This window comes from Anastrepha ludens, chromosome X, assembly GCF_028408465.1.
Source record: "Anastrepha ludens isolate Willacy chromosome X, idAnaLude1.1, whole genome shotgun sequence".
Lineage (NCBI taxonomy): Eukaryota > Metazoa > Arthropoda > Insecta > Diptera > Tephritidae > Anastrepha > Anastrepha ludens.
Window position 1 is genome coordinate 32184378 of NC_071503.1, and position 19385 is coordinate 32203762.

A 19385-nucleotide genomic window follows, 5' to 3' on the forward strand; every position below is an offset into this window, starting at 1 on the left:
CCTCATCGATGAGACGATACTGCACTGTGTGGTGGACTATAAACGCTAGGCCACCACCATTGTCTCGCTCGCGATCGTGTCTGTGCACCTTATAGCCATCCCTGGTGATCAGAGATGACCTAGCGTGCAGCTTTGTTTCTTGGACCGCAGCTATTTTAATACTGTGACGGCTCATAAAGTCAACTATCTCGTCGACCTTACTCGTAAGTCCGTTGTAGTTAAATAGTAAAAACTTGAAGCTTCTCGGTAAGGTCTGTGTAACTCGGAGGGTGAGGGACGCAGCCGGTTCTACGTTACCGGAATGACTCGGGTTTTTCCCGACCAAGGGCTGCCGCCCCAGTATACTAGCCCTGTCTTACACTGACCTCACCGAGAAGCTTCAAGCTTCTCCAGTTTAACTGCAACGGACTTACGAGTAAGGTCGACGAGATAGTCGACTTTATGAACCGGCACAGTATCAAGATAGCTGCGGTCCAAGAAACAAAGCTGCACGCTAGGTCATCTCTGATCACCAGGGATGGCTATAACGTGCACAGACACGATCGCGAGCGAGACAACGGTGGTGGCGTAGCGTTTATAGTCCACCACACTGTGCAGTATCGTCTTATCGATGAAGGAATCGACCCCAGGGACAGCACCTTAGAATGTCGAGGCATAGCTGTCCGGTCAGGCGATTCCGAGCTCGAAATTTTTAATATATACATACCCCCTGTCACCTGCTGCCCGGCAGGATATCACCCTGATATAGGTGCGCTCATCAGAGGTGAAAACCGATTGGTTGTAGGTGACTTTAATGCGCATCACGATCTTTGGCATTCAAGCCTGCCAAATGATCGTAGGGGACAGCAATTGGCAGAGCAGATAGACGACTCGACATTCAGCACAGTGAACGACGACGCCCCCACCAGGGTAGTGGGCAATTGTAGCAGCTCGCCTGACCTAACAATAGCTAGCGCGGGTCTGATAAATAGCATAACGTGGCTACCTATACTATCGCTTGCATCAGACCACTTGCCCATTATCGTCTCGATCGAGAGACCTGCCGATTTCGTTTCCGCGAATCACCGGTCCTATTTTAACTTTATAAAAGCTAATTGGGCCGGCTTCACGGAATTCACCGAGGACACCTTCGCCGCTCTTCCCATCCCCACTGATGTGCGCGTCGGCGAACGCGCATTCCGCAAGGTGCTCACAGCTGCTGCGGCTCGCTTCATCCCAGCTGGATGTTATAAGGACATCCGTCCTCACTTCCCAGCAGAAGCAGCCAGTTTAGCAAACGAGCGTGACCACCTACGCCAGGCCGATCCCGGGGATCCCCGCATAAGGGATCTCAATTTGGAGATCCGGCAACTGGTAAATCAACACAAGCGGACTAAATGGGTTGAGCACCTGAAGACTTGTAACCTCACCTCCGGAGTGAGTAAGCTCTGGTCCACCGTTAGGTCCCTGTCGAACCCGACGAAACACAACGACAAGGTGGCTATCACCTTCAACGGTTGTACTTCGTCGGACCCGAAGAGATGCGCGAGCTATTTTAGCCGGCTGTTTACACTGCATCCTCCGGGCGACAGAACCAAACGTCGTGTTACCAGAAGGCTGCACAAAGTGACGAACGACAGTGCGTCACTTACTTTCTCCGGTGATGAGGTTCAGGGGGCCATCAACAAGTCGAAATCATCGAAAGCCATTGGCCCTGACGGACTTAACGCGCTGATGCTGAAGCATCTGGGACCCCTGGGAGTAGGATACCTCACAAGGGTCTTCAATTTGTCTCTGGCCACTCTCATCATCCCTGACAAGTGGAAAGCAGGGAGAGTGGTCCCACTATTGAAACCTGGGAAACCCGCCAACCAAGGGGAGTCTTATCGGCCGATAACTCTCCTTTCCCCAGTAGTGAAGACACTTGAAACCCTCCTACTCCCACTCTTCACGACCCACCTGGCCCCAGCCCCACATCAGCACGGATTCCGACGAGTGCACAGCACCACCACGGCACTCACCGCCATAAACGCCCAGATAAATCGCGGGCTTAACCAAAACCGCCCCTGCGAGAGGACTGTCCTAGTAGCGTTGGACCTAAAGAAGGCTTTCGATACAGTCAGCCATTCCACGCTACTAGATGATATTTATCAGTCGACACTCCCGCCAGGGCTGAAGAGGTGGTCCGCGAACTACCTGAGCGGTCGGCACTCGTCAGTGATTTTTCGAGATCAAATGTCAAAGCAGAGGAAGATTAAGCAAGGTGTACCGCAGGGTGGTGTCCTTTCACCCTTGCTTTTTAACTTCTACATCTCGAAGCTCCCCCAACCACCAGCGGGAGTTTCCCTGATCTCATACGCTGACGATTGCACGATAATGGCGTCGGGCAATGACATCGATGGCCTGTGTTCCAACTACCTCACCGACCTTTCTCGCTTTTTCACTGCGAGGAATCTCCAACTTTCCCCCGCCAAGTCCACGGCGACCCTTTTCACCACCTGGACAAAGGAGGTCAAGCTGTCCCTTAAGGTAAAAGTCGACGACACACCAATTCCGACTGTGAATAACCCCAAAATTTTGGGTGTAACCTTTGACAGCTTGCTCTCCTTCTCTGCGCACACAACCGCAATTGCCACTAAAGTCCAAAATCGCAACAAGGTTCTCAAATCGCTGGCCGGCAGCACTTGGGGCAAGGACAAAGAACTGTTGCTTTCGACATTTAAGGCAATTGGCCGGCCGGTTCTAAACTATGCTGCGCCTGTCTGGTCGCCTGGTACTAGTGATTCGCAGTGGATAAAGCTTCAGACATGTCAGAATACCGCCATTCGGACAGCGACCGGGTGCCTCCTGATGTCACCCATACAACACCTGCACAACGAGGCACAAATGCTCCCAGTCGCGGAGCACAACAAATTGCTCAGCAAGCAGTTCCTGCTGGGGTGTTACCGCAGGTTTCACCCCTGCAGACACCTGCTTGAGCCTGAGCCGCCTCCCAGGCACGTCAGGAGACACCTCCTCGACTACGCTGACGAACTCCAGGACAAAACTGACCGAGACCTACTGGACCGGACAGTATTCAGAGAGTCAATAAACGACATTCACCGGGAGTCCGTTACCACCTTCATGAACTCCCGTCCCGTGAATGCCGTAATCGGAGTCCAACCACCACCCATTGCAGATGAAGAGCTCCAGCTTCCCCGTGAGACTCGTGTAACATTGGCACAATTACGTTCTGGATATTGTAGCAGGTTAAACTCCTACTTATCCAGAATTGACCCCGGCATACCAAACACATGTCCGGCATGTGAAGGTACCCCGCACGACACTAACCACCTCTTCACATGCCCCCTTAATCAGACTCATCTAACCCCCCTCTCCCTCTGGACCCAACCCGTCGAAACAGCATGTTTCCTGGGCCTACCCCTAGATGAGCTAGACGAAGACGACAGATGATATACCTACACTGACAGGGCTAACTATGCTGTTAAAACAACAACAAACAACAGCTAGCCCTGTCTAGTGAACTGTAAGCTGGCTAGTGTCGTGCGCGGTGCCTTCACATGCCGGACATATGGTTAGTATGTCGGCGTCGATTCTGGATAGGTAGGAGTTTATCCTGCTCCAGAAGGTAATTGTACCAATGTTACGGTCGAATCTCGCGGAAGGTGGAACTCTTCGTCTGCAATGGATGGTGGTTGGACTCCGATTACGGCATTCGGTGGTCGGGAGCTTAAAAAGGTGGTGATGGTCTTTCGATGAATGTCGTTTATTGTCTGTCTAAACACTGTCTAGTCCAGTAATTGTGATGTACTATACTCCCAATGGACCCAGCTTTTTCAACATCAAAGCCAATGGCTTTAGAAGATTTCATTTTGTTGATGGCACCCTGCTGTATTTCGTCAGTTTGTGCAGCCGTCTGGTGGCACGGCGCTGGGATCTGTCGGCCGAAGGATGCAGTATGAATTACCGGCTGAAATAGCTTGCGCATCTCTTCGGGTCCGACGAATACAACCGTTGAAGGTGATATCCACCTTGTCGTTGTGCTTCTTCGGGTTTGACAGGGACCATATGGTGGACCAGAGCTTAGGCACACCAGAGGTGAAGTTTTTCGTTGCTCCCGAATTGAGATCCTTTATGCGAGGATCCACGGGATCGACCTGGTGTAGGTGGTCACGCTAGTTTCCAGAACAACTGCTTCAGCTGGGAAATTTGGACGTATGTCCCAGATTCTTCCGGCAAATATGAAGCGAGCCGCGGCAGCTGTGATCACCTTGCGGAATGCGCGTTCGCCTACGCGCATATCAGTGGGGATGGGGAGAGTGGCGAAGGTGTCCTCGGTAAATTCCGAACCCCGAGAGACATTCTACCCTCTCATATTGTAGAGCTCCTAAACATTTCATTCGGGTTCTAGCTAATGCAGGGCAAGAACATAGAAGGTGTTCAAGAGCTTCCCTCTCTTCTAGTTTATTGCAAAATCTGAAGCTATCATTGTTTGCAATTCCCATCGTGTACGCGTGAGCCGCTAACAAATTGTGGCCTGTCAGTATACCTACGATAGTCCTACTTTCGTTTGGGGTCGAAACCCTCCCCGTGGGCAAATGCAAATCCCATAATCAGTTTTCTGCTGCATTGAAAATATTTCATATGAAAATTTTTTGTTCCAATTCCAATTGAAAAACCAAGAATTTTTCGAAGGCTGACGCAACGTCATGACTCACAGCATTGAAGATTATTATCGCATTAGCACCTACATCCCATACTTGGATCAGTTCACTACACATCTACAGGATCTATTTTTGAAGCATCGGAAAATCTTGGCGAATTTCGCTTGTCTTTGCCCCAAAATAATGCCAACTTTCGATGAAGCGTCTTGTAAAGATCTGTTCCAATCGTATGCTCCAATTTTGCAAGATACCTTCCCGGAAACATGGATAAGTGAAGTTCAAATTTGGAGAGAACCACCGCAGGTACAGACATCCATAATCCGCTTGAAGCCCTAGACATTTGCAAAAAAGACGCCTTTCCGAATGTCCACCAAATTTTTCGGATAATGGCGGTCAGCAAACGAAAGGTCTTTTTCCACGCTGCGACGCTTGAAATCTTTCCTGAGGTCTACAATAAGAGAAGATCGTTTGAATGGACTTGCTTCTATGAATATTTATCGCAACGTGAATGTAGACATTGACTTCGTATTGAAAGAATTTTTTTGCGTACCTCGAAGAGTCGCAATGTTATCGGCGCATAGATCAGCATTGGGAAAAGTGCATGCAGTCATTAGACTTTGAATGAAACCATGTTAAAATGTTTTTAATAAGATGGAAATTCAAATATAATGACCTAAACCACTTCTTGAAGGTATGCGAGCATCAGAAAGATTTGGCGAAGCTGCTTTTCATTGCAAAATATTTTTAATGTATATAACTAATATATTCATTGTATAAAACAGAACAGAAAAAATATTTTACTTCTTTTTACATGTAATCCCTGCACACGATCCTTAAACACTCAACAAAAAGGCAATTTTTCTTTACTATCTCATTTAACGTATATTGAAAGAGGTTAATCGCATTTATTAAATCTTATTTGTGAATGAAATTTAAATCCAGAACCATCGCTATCCTGTCAGAGTATGGAAATAAATTTGCTAACTTTCCCACAAAGCTTTTTCGCGATCATAATGACTACACCTCTTCTGTCTTGAAGAGTCATTTCCTGAGTAATAAAACTGAACGCTTTTTTTATACAGCCGTTTGATTGCCACTAGGTATTGCTTATACCAAGAAAGTCAAGATTTAGTCTGTTAAATTCATTGATTGTGTTGTCTAATTTACCTGATTCGTATAAACTTCTTACATTCCATGTCGCAATATTTACGTTCCGTAATTCCATTGCTCTTTATGTAAATTGCATAAATAATCACTGATCCAATTCATGATTCCTGCGGAAGTGATTCCGATTATTGGCTCTGGCTCTTGGGGGGGAACCGCTGATCCACGGTTGGCCAATTCATCGGCAATTTCGTTTCCTTGAACACCGGAGGGTCCTGGATCCCATATAAGTATAAGCCTGTTCTATCTTGCGACAGAATTAAGCTTTTTCTTACATTCTTGAACAATCTCTGAGGTTTGCTTCGCGTTCTCCAGGGCCTTCAGGGCAACTTAACAGTCATTGAAACCTCCTATCTGTTTTCCGCTCTATCTTTCGATTTTCCATTCGCCTACTCTCAGAATGTCAAAAATTTCCGTTTGGAATACAGTTGCCATTTCCTCCATAGTGATACCTATTACTATCGTTTAAGTACCATCCGGCTCCAGACCCTATTTCATTCTTGGACCCTTCGGTAAAGAAAATATCCATCAAACCTCTCTGAATGCATTCTGGATTGCTCCATTTCTCTCGCAATGGAAATCTGACATCAAATTTCCTTCCAAATGAAACGGTGGGTATCAGGTCGTCCTTAGGTGCCAAAAACAGTGCATACTGCTCAGATAGCAACTTAAAAATTTCTCTGTGCCCCGAAGTTCCGTCTGCGTGCCAGAAACCATATTTATGGAGTCTACATATTGCTTTTATTGCTTCCTGTTGCATATGTAGATCCAAGGACAGCAAATAAATCATAGCATTTAAGGCATCACCAGAGGTTCGTGCAAAGCCTCCTTGGGGATTTATCCGATGTTAGCGCACAGACATCGTCCGCATATGCTTGGACATGAAAACCGAGTTCCTGCATCTCCGCTAGTAGAGAGTCTACGACCAAGCACCACAGCATCGGAGAATGAACACCCCATTGAGGACATCCTTGCTTGGCCCTGACGGTGATTATTTCGTCACTGTTCTCACCAGCTGTTAACAGCCTCTCAGAGAGCATGGAATATATCCACTTTACAATGATTTGATTAACTCCATGTCGTTAGGCAGAAGAACATATTGAGTCGAAAGTGGCATTATCAAAAGCCCCCTCACATGATTTTCCACTCTGGTAAGCGTGTTGATTTCTACTAAATGGACTTCTCGACAATACCACCACTCGTTCTAGACTTTTCAACACGAATGATATGAAACTGATTGGTCTAAAACTTTTTGTTAGGGAATAGTCGTCTTTTTCTGCTTTTGGAATGGTATATAACCAAGTGCAAAACAGGCTGTGAAGATCCTCTTCTGTATCCTCCTTTCTTAAGCATTGCGGGCTACATTCCGTCAGGTCCAGGCTACTTGAAGTTCTCGAAGAAAGACAAGGAAAAGCTTACCGTTTCTTTTTAACTATCCGAGTAGCAATATGCCAGCTATACCTAGAGGTTCCACCGTCGCTACCGTTATTGTTCATGCCACTCTCTACTTCAAAGAGTGTTCTACTACCCGGAAAATGGGTTTCGAGTAGAGCATTAAACGTTTCCGATTTGGAAATGGTGAATGAACCATTAAGTTTTCGAATGGAATCCATCTTTACTGAGCGATCTAGATGAAGGACTTTACAAAGACTCTGAATTTGAATTTGAATTTGAAGAGGTCGAGCCAAGGAGCACCAGGAGATTTGGTGGCTTCTAAAACACTCAGGCTAAAAAGCCCATTGTATTTAAAGCTCTGGAAAGGGGGTAGATAGTCGAGGAGGGAGGGAGAAAAGTATCAGAGAAAGAGATAGGAAAGAATAGAGACAGAGATAGAGATAGTTAGTCCTGTGAGAATTTTCCAGATTCTTTGGCAAATCTGTAAATATCCTCCAGTTTTAGAGAACGAATATTAGTCATTCCCATGACATCGGAACCCAATACTCGTAGTCGCGCTCTAGCAAAGGCAGGACACTCACAGAGAAAGTGCTCAGTGCTATCCGCCTCCTCCAAGCATGACAGGCATACCGGGTCCTCGATGATTCCAATGGTGGTCATATGCTGACCCCATGGGTTGTGTCCTGTAATGATGCCGACCATCAACCGAATGTCTTTCCTTCTAAGTTTTAGTAGAAAGTTTGACAGTTTTCTGTTCGGACTTGTCACAAAACACTTTGCAGTTCTGCAGCGTTCTAGACCGGACCATCGCTCTTTATGTAGATTGCCTACATAATCGTTGATCCAATTCATGATTAATGCCGAACTGATTCCGATTATTGGCTCTGGCCCCTGTGGGGGCACCGCTGATCCACGGTTGGCCAATTCGTCGGCAATTTCGTTTCCTTGAACACCGGAGTGTCCCGGAACCCATATAAGTACAAGCCTGTTTTGTCTTGCGACAGAATTAAGCTTCTTCTTACATTCTTGAACAATCTTTGAGGTTTGCTTCGCGTTCTCCAGGGCCGTCAATGCAGCCTGACTTGACTGTCACTGAAGACTCCAATCTGTTTCCCGCTCCATCTCCTCTCGATTATCCATTCGACTACTTATAGGATGGCAAAAACTTCTGTTTGGAAAACAGTTGCCATTCCCCCCATAACATAGTGATTCTTATTACTATCGTTTAAGTACCATCCGGCTCCAGACCCTATTTCAGTCTTGGACCCATCGGTAAAGAAAATATCCGTCAAACCTCCCTGCATGCAATCTGCATTGCTCCATTGCTCACGCAATGGAAATCTGACATCAAATTTCCTTCCGAATGAAACTGTGGGTATCAGGTCATCTTTAGGTGCCAAAAACAGTGGATACTGCTCCGACAGCAACTTAAAGATTTCTCTGTGTCCCGAAGTTCCACCTTCGTGCCAGAAACCATATTTATGGAGTCTACACATTGCTTTTATTGCTTCCTGTTGTATCTTAAGATCCAGGGGGAGCAAATCAAGCATAGCATTTAGGGCATCACCTGAGGTTGTACTCATGGCACCCGTGATGCATAAACATACACTTCTTTGCAGCCTGTATAGTTCCCGGATTGTGGACTTAACCATGCTCCGTCGCCACCAGACCACAGAAGCGTAAGTGATGATTGGTCTGATAAGTGCCGTGTATATCCATAGGACCACAGCAGGTTTCAGACCCCAAGTTTTGCCAAAGGCTCTACGGCATTGCTGAAAAATCTTCAATGCACGATTCACCTTCAGTGAAACGTGTGTCTCCCAGGTCAGCTTCTTATCCAAGATTACTCCTAGATATTTATTGGAACTTCGTTGGAAAGACCAAGTGTCACACCTTTCAGTGTTGGAAGACTGAGTCCATCCAATTTCCGTTTTCTCGTAAACAAGACTATGGTTGTTTTGTTCGGATTAACGGAAAGACCTTGTCTCATGCACCAATCATCGATTTTGTCAAGAATCCTCTGCACTTTCGTGCAAAGCCTCCTTAAGGATTTATTCGATGTTAGCGCACAGACGTCGTCCGCATGTGCTTGGACGTGAAAGCCGAGTTCCTGCCTCTTCGCTAATAGGGAGTCTACGACGAAGCACCACAGCAGCGGAGAAAGAACACCCCGTTGGGGACATCTTTGCTTGGCCCTGACTGTGATTTGCTCGTCATCGCTCCCACCAGCGGTTAACAGCCTCTCAGAGAGCATGGAGTATATCCATTTTATAATGGTTTGATTAACTCCGTGTCGTTCGGCAGAAGAACATATCGAGCCGAAAGTGGCATTATCAAAAGCCCCCTCAATGTCCACGAACACGCCCATTGTGTATTCGTCAGCTTCCAGCCCAGCTTCAATCTTGCTAACAAGATCGTGTAAGGCTGATTCACATGATTTTCCACTCTGGTAAGCGTGTTGATTTCTACTAAGTGGACTTCTCGGCAATACCTCCACTCGAATATGTTTCTCCACCACTCGTTCCAGACTTTTCAACATGAACGATGTCAAACTGATTGGTCTAAAACTTTTTGCTAGGGAATAGTCATCTTTTCCTGATTTCGGAATAAATACTACTCTTACGCGTCGCCATTGGGATGGTATATAACCAAATGCAAGACAGGCTGTGAAGATCCTTTTCACTGCCTCAATCAGCCTGTCTCCTCCTTTTTTAAGCATTGCTGGATATATTCCGTCAGGTCCAGGGGACTTAAAGTTCTCAAAGGAAGGTAAGGAAAACCTTATCGATTCCCTTGTCGCTATCCGACTAGCAATATACCGGCTGTACCTAGAGGTTCCACCGTTGCCACCGTCATTGCTCATGCCACTCTCAGCTTCAGAGAGAGTTATACTACCCGGAAAATGGGTTTCGAGTAGAGCATTAAACGTTTCCGATTTGGAAATGGTGTATGAACCATCAGGTTTTCGAATGGAATCCAGCCTTACTGAGCGGTCTAAATGAAGGACCTTACAAAGTCTCGCTGTTTCCCTCATTTCTTCGACGTTACTGCAGAAATTTCTATAGGATTCAAGTTTGGCTTGCCGTACTTTTTGAAGTGAAAACTTCTTTAAAATCGTTGGGAGTGATTTGAGAAAAAGTGAAACGAAAAAAGCGACACTCTTGGCTACGAATATTACATATACACGTAGCGACGAACTAAATAACTTTTAGGCCAGCGCCGACAGCATGGCGCGATAGCCGAGCGGCTAGCAATGTGAGCTTCCGATCCAAAATCCTTGGTTCGAATCACAAGAAAAAAAATTTTTTTATACAGTTATTTTATTTTATTTTATGATATGTTTATGAGGAGCTTTTTTTAATGGCAGAAATACACTCGGTGTTTTGCCATTGCCTGCTGAGGGGTGAGCGCTATTAGAAAAATAGTTTTCCTTAATTTTGGTGTTTTCACCGACGTTCTCTCTGTGAATTCTGAATAGTAGTCACGCACCAACCCATTCGGCTACGGCGTTTGTTTAATTTTACTGATGCAAAAATGAGGAAAAATATATGAATAAAGTTTGCTTACTGTTTACACATTTTCCAAAGGTGACGGAGAACCAAAAAAAAAAGTCGATTTTCAAACAAATACGAGTGCATATGTGTAATTGTGTTAGAGTTTCGGTCACGCCCCAGCAAAACCTGCGTGCATATGTGTTTGTAACATTCAAAAAAATGTAATTGTGTTAGAGTTTCGGTCACGCAGGTTTTGCTGGGGACGCTCATAATAGCAACCGCGTGTGTATTTTTATATTCGTAAATATTTTAATTTTTAAATATTTACCGCAATTATGCCGAAAAATAATGCAGAAAAGTGTCGTGAATATCGACAGAAAAAAAAATCAATAAATAGCATCACGGAATTCATTCACGAAAATTTAATAAAGTATACACCAGAACTATCGCGGATACTTAGAAAAGATTACAATAAAGTTCCAATGATTTTAAGTGGCGATTTTAACGTAAATTTTGCATTGGACACAGCGGTTCCTTTAATTGACTTTCTCAATACAACATTCAATTTAAAAATGTGTAACAATCGCACTGAATCGACAATACGATCAAAAACAACCATTGACGCGGTATTTCAAAGACATGTTGATAACATCGAAACCAAAGCATTTGTATCATATTTTAGCTATCATAAGCCACTCGTATCATTTGTTGAAATTGAAAACATTGAGGATGAATAATAATAAAATGAAGAAAATAAAATATGAACTTTATAGCAATATTATAATGAACCTATAATTATCTTGCTCCTAATGCTGCTTTCGTCTTATTCTCTCTCAGTTTGTTTTAGGGAAGGTTTCACTTCTATCGCGTCTAACCGTTAGACTGGTGTTTTTTTCTTAATATATATTCTCTCTGTGTAAGTCGATGATTGGCCCAGTCCTCTTCTGTTTTGGTCTTCAAGGCCTTATTAAGAAGTTTCCTGGACCGTACACGAAGCTTCGACAGTTCAGGGTTCCACCAAGGAACCGCTTTCCCCTGTCTGCTTTGCCTGAGTGGACACAGTTCCTCAAAGCAATTGATTAAAGTACCTTCTAATTTCTTAGTAGCATCTTCAATAATTTCTGCTGATTTGAGTTTTTTCAGGTTTGGTAATCGCTCTGTTACAAGCTCACCATACCTGTCCCAGTCCACATTTCGAGGATTCCTACCGGAAGGTATTGATATTGTGTCAATTCCCAGTCGGAATTCGATAAGACGATGATCAGAAAGAGAGTCCTCTTCCAAAACTCGCCATCGGTTGATTTGATTTCCAACTGACCTATTGGTAAGTGTTAAATCAATCACCTCTTGTCTCCTTCTGGTCACAAAAGTTGGTTTGTTACCAGTGTTTTGGATGACCAAATCGGATGACAAGATAAAATCCAGTAACTTGAGACCTCTGGGGTTGCATTTGCTGCTTCCCCACACAATGTTCTGTGAATTTGCGTCACAGCCCACTATTAGCCCCAGATTATTGGATTCTGCGTACTTGACCACTTCTCTTAGCTCCCTCGAAGGAGGTGGCTGTAAAGAGTCATAGGGTAGGTAGGCCGAAACTATGATAGCTTCGACACTGTTCCCACTTTTCAAGTACTTTATTTTTGCAGCAACGATATCTCCGGAGCATAGCTCTTTTAACATCGTGTGTTCGATCAACCTCGGCATGATAATACATGCTCGCGGTCTCACATTCCCTTCACAATGAAGTATTTGTCCCCACGACATAGCACCTAGACCACAGATACGCTTGTGACATACCCATGGTTCTTGTATAAATATTATGTGTGGGTTTGTTTGCAGTTTTGCATGCCTACGGCACAAGAGAGCCGTAGACGCTTTGCTATGCTGCAGATTTATTTGTGTAAATATAACTTCAGTCATGAGACTGAGTATATTTACGCTTTGTCCTCCACCTTATCCTGGACACGGAAGTGGATTCGCCCCAGATATAGGTGAGGACGGCACCCGTACTTCGACTTAAGAACCTTGAGGGACCCACGATCGATACCCAGTACCAGGTGGGAACCCGCCTCCGAAGTGGTAGCGGATTTCTGCCTGATGCACGAGTATACTCTCCAGAGAGTCGTGTCTAGATCCTTATTCTGAACACGGATGCGTTTGAGGAGTTCTGCTGAATTACAGGAAGGACCCGGAATCCAGACACTCGCTCGTACCAGCCTTTCTTTGCTACTCTCAACAAGAATAAACTTGCTGTTTTCGCAGGCTGGAATCTTTGCTATCGCTTTTTCTAGCCATTCTCGGGAAAAAGCATTGGAACAGTGCACCTTTACGATGCCATCCACCACGCTTTTCCCCTTGAACGTCGGCGCGTCTTTCGACTCACCGATAGCTTTCCAAAGATAGCTGTCAAGATAGTCTTGTTGCCCTTTGGACAGTAGACCATCTTGTTTGTCGGTATGTATCTCCACCGTCATTGCCTTTGCTGCCATTCTCGCGAATGATTCGCCAGACGTTGACGGAAGAGTGTCATTCGACATTTGAGGTCCCTTAACCTCTGCCTTGTCAGGCAAAGGTTTGTCTGCCTTGGATTGGGTCGAGGATGCAGGCATTTCCGAATTCCGTCTCTCGACTTTCCTCTTCTTTGCCTTTCTCCTCTTCCCGGTCGTTGGCACAGACCCCGTTTCGTTCCCGGATGAGTTACAGAGGAATCCTCTGTTCTGCCACGCTTTCCCGTTTCCGTTACAGGTGTCGAAGTTGACGCAGCTTGAGTCATTGCCTTAGCTAGTGCTTCGGCTTGCCTCGCCTTCTGTCTCCTTCGTTTGATCTGCCTTGCGGTTAGACCAACACCTGCGTTCGAATCTCCAATAACTCCGGTCTTTTTACCGGTGCTTACCTGATTCACACCAGGTTTAACCGTTGTCAAAGACTTACTCGGTACCAGAGATCCGTCTGAGTCTACTGAGAGATTGTCCGCCATCTCCACATCCTCCACAACTTGTTCAGTTGCTTCAGATCGTTTCGACGGCGGTGTATCGCTCACACTCACTCGGCTCTCCATTGGCATAGCCAATGTGCCATGTTTCACCACTAGTAGTGCGCTTGCTCTGGAACCCTGGGTGTCAGTTCCGGTCATAGGGGAATGTGGGGTTCGGGCCTGCACATCCGATGCCCGAGCCGTCGATTGCTGGGAGGACGGGAGGATTTCCCAGAAGTGGGTTACCTCGTGCAGAGAGATCCTTGTTGAGCCTCCACATTGTAGGAAAATGCATTTTATACCTCCTGCCAGGTTGTCGGTACGGTACTCTCCACATAGTACTTGGGTGTCCACCAATTCCGCCGTTCCGCGGTTGAGTGGATACCCAATTCCTATATGGAGCTGCCCTCTTAGTTCGTGGTAAGTTAATCTCCATAGAATGGGGTTAACTCGCCACTTAAGCCTCATCCCCGCGGCAAGGAGGCCGACATGACAAGAGCGTTACAAAGACTCGCTGTTTCATTTCATTTCCTTGACGTTACTGCAGAAATTTCTATAGGATTCAAGTTTGCCTTTCCGCACTTTTTTTCTTATACTCTCTCTGTGTAAGTCGATGATTAGGCCTGTCCTCTTCAGTTTGGGTCTTTTAGGCCTTATTAAGAAGTTTTCTGGACCGTACACGAAGGTTCGACAGTTCTGGGTTCCACCAAGGAACCGCTTTCCCTTGTCTACTTTGCCTGAGTGAGCACAGTTCCTCAAAGTAATTGATTAAAGTACCTTCTAATTTCTTAGTAGCATCTTCAATCATTTCTCCTGATTGGAGTTTTTTCAGGTTTGGTAATCGCTCTGGTACAAGCTCACCATACCTGTCCCAGTCCACAGTCGGAATTCGATAAGACGATGATCAGAAAGAGAATCCTCTTCCAAAATTCGGCATCGGTTGAGTTGATTTCCAACTGACCTATTGGTAAGTGTTAAATTAATCCCCTCTTGTCTGCTTTTGGTCACAAAAGTTGGTTTGTGTAGTGTTTTGAATGACCAAATCGGATGACAGGATAAAATCCAGTAACTTGAGACTTCTGGGGTTGTATTTGCTGCTTCCCCATACAATGTTTTGTGAATTTGCATCACAGCCCATTAGTCCCAGATTATTGGATTCTGCATTTTTGACCACTTCTCTTAGCTCCCTCGAAGGAGGTGGCTGTAAAGAGTCGTAGCGTAGGTAGGCCGAAACTATGATAGCTTCGACACTGTTCCCACTCTTCAAGTACTTTATTTTTGGAACAACGATATCTCCGCAGCATAGCTCTTTTAACATCGTGTGTTCGATCAACCTCGGCATGATAATACATGCTCGCGGTCTCATATTCCCTTCACAATGAAGTATATGTCCCCACGGCATAGCACCTAGATCACAGATACGCTTGTGACATACCCATTAGGCCGGGTCGATTTGTGGGGAGGCAAAAAAATCGCCCATTGCTCTGTGAAAATCATATTCTAGGGATCAAAATAAGGAACTTTGCCGAAGGAACCATACCTCTAAAACGAATTCTGATGTCCCCCAATTTGGGTCGATCTTTTGGGTAGGGGCCTTCTTAAGAAATGCGCGTTTTTTGCAACCATTTCAACAATTAAGGTATCACTGGAATGCACCGCAATCCTTTTAAACAATGAAGGTATCATTGACACAATTGCAGATCGTAAAATTGCTTGTGGGGTTTTTTTTTAAGCAACCACAAGACACAGCAGGTAGAATTGAAATTACCATTTCATTCTTATTACCTCGTCTCGTAGACCATACCTATATAACGCAACCGTTTTTGTGAATGCATTAAGTCGTTGTGAAGAACTCAAAGTGTGAAGTGCTAATTTCAGATAAAAAAAAAAATACCAGTCTAACGGTTAGACGCGATAGAAGTGAAACCTTCCGTAAAACAAACTGAGAGAGAATGAGACGAAAGCAGCATTAGGAGCGGGATAATTATACATAGGTTCATTATAATATTGCTATAAAGTTCATATTTTATTTTCTTCATTTTATTATTACTCATCCTAAATGTTTTCAATTTCAACAAATGATACGAGTGTGATTGTCAACATATCTTTGAAATACCGCGTCAATTCTTGTTTTTGATCTCATTCTCTCTCAGTTTGTTTTACGGAAGGTTTCACTTCTATCGCGTCTAACCGTAAGACTGGTATTTTTTTTTTTTCTGTCGAAATTCACGACACTTTTCTGCATTATTTTTCGGCATAATTGCGGTAAATATTTAAAAATGAAAATATTTACGAATATAAAAATACGGATGCAATACAGCACACGCGGTTGCTATTATGAGCGTCGTAACGCGTATAATACACAGACGTACTAACATACGCGCAAACATTCGTAGGACGCTTGGTTTGAATTTTTTATACATATGTATGTATGCTATACTATGGCCTAGCCTATGTACGTACATACATATTTGTGTTCTGAACTTCCAGCAAAACAATGCTTATTAATATACACATATGCATCTACATACAACCGCACACACAGGCCACTCACTTTATTGCTGTAAATGCGTATGTCGTCCAAAGCTAAAATTCTATGCCTAGCGACTACAAGAACAAAATGCATTAATAGGCGCAGGCGTAGCGGCCATCATCCTAGTTGCCATAGCGCTGAACAGTCGCGGCGGCGCCGAACAGTTTCAACTATTGTACTGTGCAACAAAAACTCATCATTAAAAAATTGATTTATAAATTCGAGCTCATAGTTCTAAGAGCAAGTACTCTCATTCATAAAACGAGCCGCCCATATGCTAATTTTCTCGACAATTCGAACATAGTCAATATTGGAATATTTCGCGTAGAATTATTTGCCAATATTCAATTTTTGTCAAGTCGAGTGCCCGCGGCTCCGTAAATATGTTTGCACCCATATATGTATGTAAATATATGTTTCTAAATGCTCGACAACCGCAGCTGCCTGTTCAAGGTTACTGTACATTAGGCCGGGTCGATTTGTGGGAAGGCAAAAAAATCGCCCATTGCTCTGTGAAAATCATATTCTAGGGATCAGAATAAGAAATTTTGCCGAAGGAACCATACCTCTAAAACGATTTCTGATGTCCCCCAATATGGGTCGAATTTTTTAGTTTCTTTTCTATAACTCACATTCATTCATTTACATATGTTCTGACTAAATAAATTTCTTAAGGGGGCCTCTACTGTAAAACTTAAAAAAAATCGATTTTTTACTTTTTGTTGAAACATACTCAGAAACAACTCCAGAATGTTCCATGAAAATCTTAAAAAGAAATCTTGAATAGTTTTCAAGTTATAAAAGTTTTAGCAAAGCAGGTATAAACTGAGCGCTCGAGCGGTTTACGGTCATATGCGCTTGATAATGCGCTTGTTTAAGCGTGTTTTTCTCGAAACCACGTTTTCAAAATTGCCCACATCACAGCTCCGTGAAAAATTAACATATCAAGCTCAAACTTTGATAGTATATTTTTAACAATATTTACTAGTTTTTAAAGCTATGGTGGGAAAAAATTTATTATTTATAACCCCTTTTTTAATAACAAAATGACAACAAAAAAATGTCGATTTTTTAAAAAACTTCAAAAATTTTACAAAAAAATTTTTTTTTTGCAAGTAATAGGCTTAACAACTAAAAATAATGATCTATATATATAAAAATGAAATGATGTTCGTTTGTACGCATTTTTTTGCGCCGATACGAGGCCAATTTTATTCGTTCTTTTTTCATATTATAGGGATCCACTAGGGGAAGGTTTTTAGCAAAAAAAATTTCTTTTAAATATTTTCTTCATATAAAAAAAAGAAAAAATCAAAATATTGTACAAAACAAAACTTGCTCGATTCTTAGATTAAAGTAAGTTTCGAATCGACATTCATTTTATGTGTACAACTTTTTTTGAATTTTTCGTTATTGTATACAGAAATTTCAAATGATTCGAATGAAATTTTTTTTTTTTTTTTTATTATTTCCATAAAATATTACACCTGTCATTAGACAATAAGTAATAATAAGTAGACAATAAGTGATTTACAAAAAGATGGAATGAGAGTGATATTGAAGGGCCAATGCCCCCAAGCTCATTTAGAAGAAATATATACATATTATTTAAAAACAAGTGGTTAACAAACAATGGCATATACGATTAGTTGACAATTGATTACAAGGATTTTGCAAGATCTGTTGGTGTTTGACGGTTAAGCCGACTTTGGGTAGATTTTTCTTTATTTGGTAGTCTTCTCATCATAGGATTTGTATGCGTTAATAGTCTATTTATGTGTCTTCTGCTAGCGCTTTGTATTGTTTCATCAATGGTATCGATATCATTTTCCAGGTTTTTACATGAAATCTACGAAAAAGTATTTTTTTCCCATGCAAAATACATGGGATATTTCAAAGCCCCGGCGGCACCATTAAATATGGTCTGATTAAAAAAAAAAAATACGGGTCTTTTTATTTTTCATTCTTTACTATTTTGGGGGGCGGCAGCATACAAATTTTTTTTGTACCACCCTAATATATATATATATATATAGACGTATATAATATAGAAATAAACTGGAAAATTTGGTATTTTTTATCTTCTAAAATTGTTTATTTATAAGATGTCTGGCAGCACTTCTGATTGATGAAATAACCAAAATAGTAGAATTCTTGGTCAATTTTACAAATTTTGAAACCAAATATCTTAAAAACTGCGGGCTTGGGGCATTATATGGAAATTTTCGCATGGTTTTAACGCGGAAAGGAGTTCTACGCAAAAATACTGTGAATTGCGTAGCCGGAGTTGGACTGATGAGGGTTATTTTTTTTGAAAGGAAACGAGTTTTTTAATAAAAACAGCTAAAACCACCCTATTTGTTTTGCGGACATGATAATAGAAGTTTTGCTGAAAAAATCTGTTTATAAAAATCATAAGGACCCGTTTGTAAAACTGGACCCAGTTTCCAGTCGGCCTCGAAAACGCCGTATAGGATTTCGGGCTCTGAGTTACGGCTGCCGGAAAGTGTGTGGCCAGCAAGACGTTTGCTCTTTCTACCTCATCACATGTATATGTGCCATCTATGTTTTTGTTGCCTAGTTTATGGTAATGTCCACTCTCTCCTTAGCCATAGATTTATGGAGCCTAGCTGCAATGGGGGTTGAGGTGATTTCCTCGCAGGAATTTCTGAAACTACGCCTCTATGCTCTTCTAATTTCCTTTCCTGACCGACACCAGGTTTTCAGCCAGTTTGTTACTGAGGGTCACATCAAGGACCTCTTGTCTGTTTCTTGTTACAAAAGTTGGTGTACACCCAATATTTTGTATATAAAAATCATTGCTTATTATAACTCAAGTAGGGACTAACCTCTTCTGTTGCAGTCGGTACTCTCCCACGCCTCGTTGTGTGCAACAGAAGTGGTATCTTCCTCTTGTTGCAGTAGCATACCAGACTCCGTACCTCATATGGGTGAACGGTGCTATTGCCCCCCGCAAAGTATGCTGACGCCATTACGACTTTGCGGGTCCCGTCCACCAGCAGCTGTGCCTGGATCGCAACCAGATCCCGGTTCAAAAACTCTGCAATGCAGAAATAGTTAATGTTTCTATTTAACACTACAGATGCTTTAGGTCTCATCCCAAATTACATTGTTGTTCTGTTGTTGAGGCCCCTAACCTCGTCTCTGTAGGCCCACTGCTC

The 19385-nt window shown here is 43.3% G+C and overlaps 1 protein-coding gene across 1 annotated transcript in view; it reads left to right on the forward strand.

Annotated features, from left to right (window-relative positions):
• Window positions 1-19385, forward strand: part of LOC128869370 (uncharacterized) — a 98065-nt gene that overhangs the window by 45888 nt on the left and 32792 nt on the right. The window lies entirely within an intron of this gene.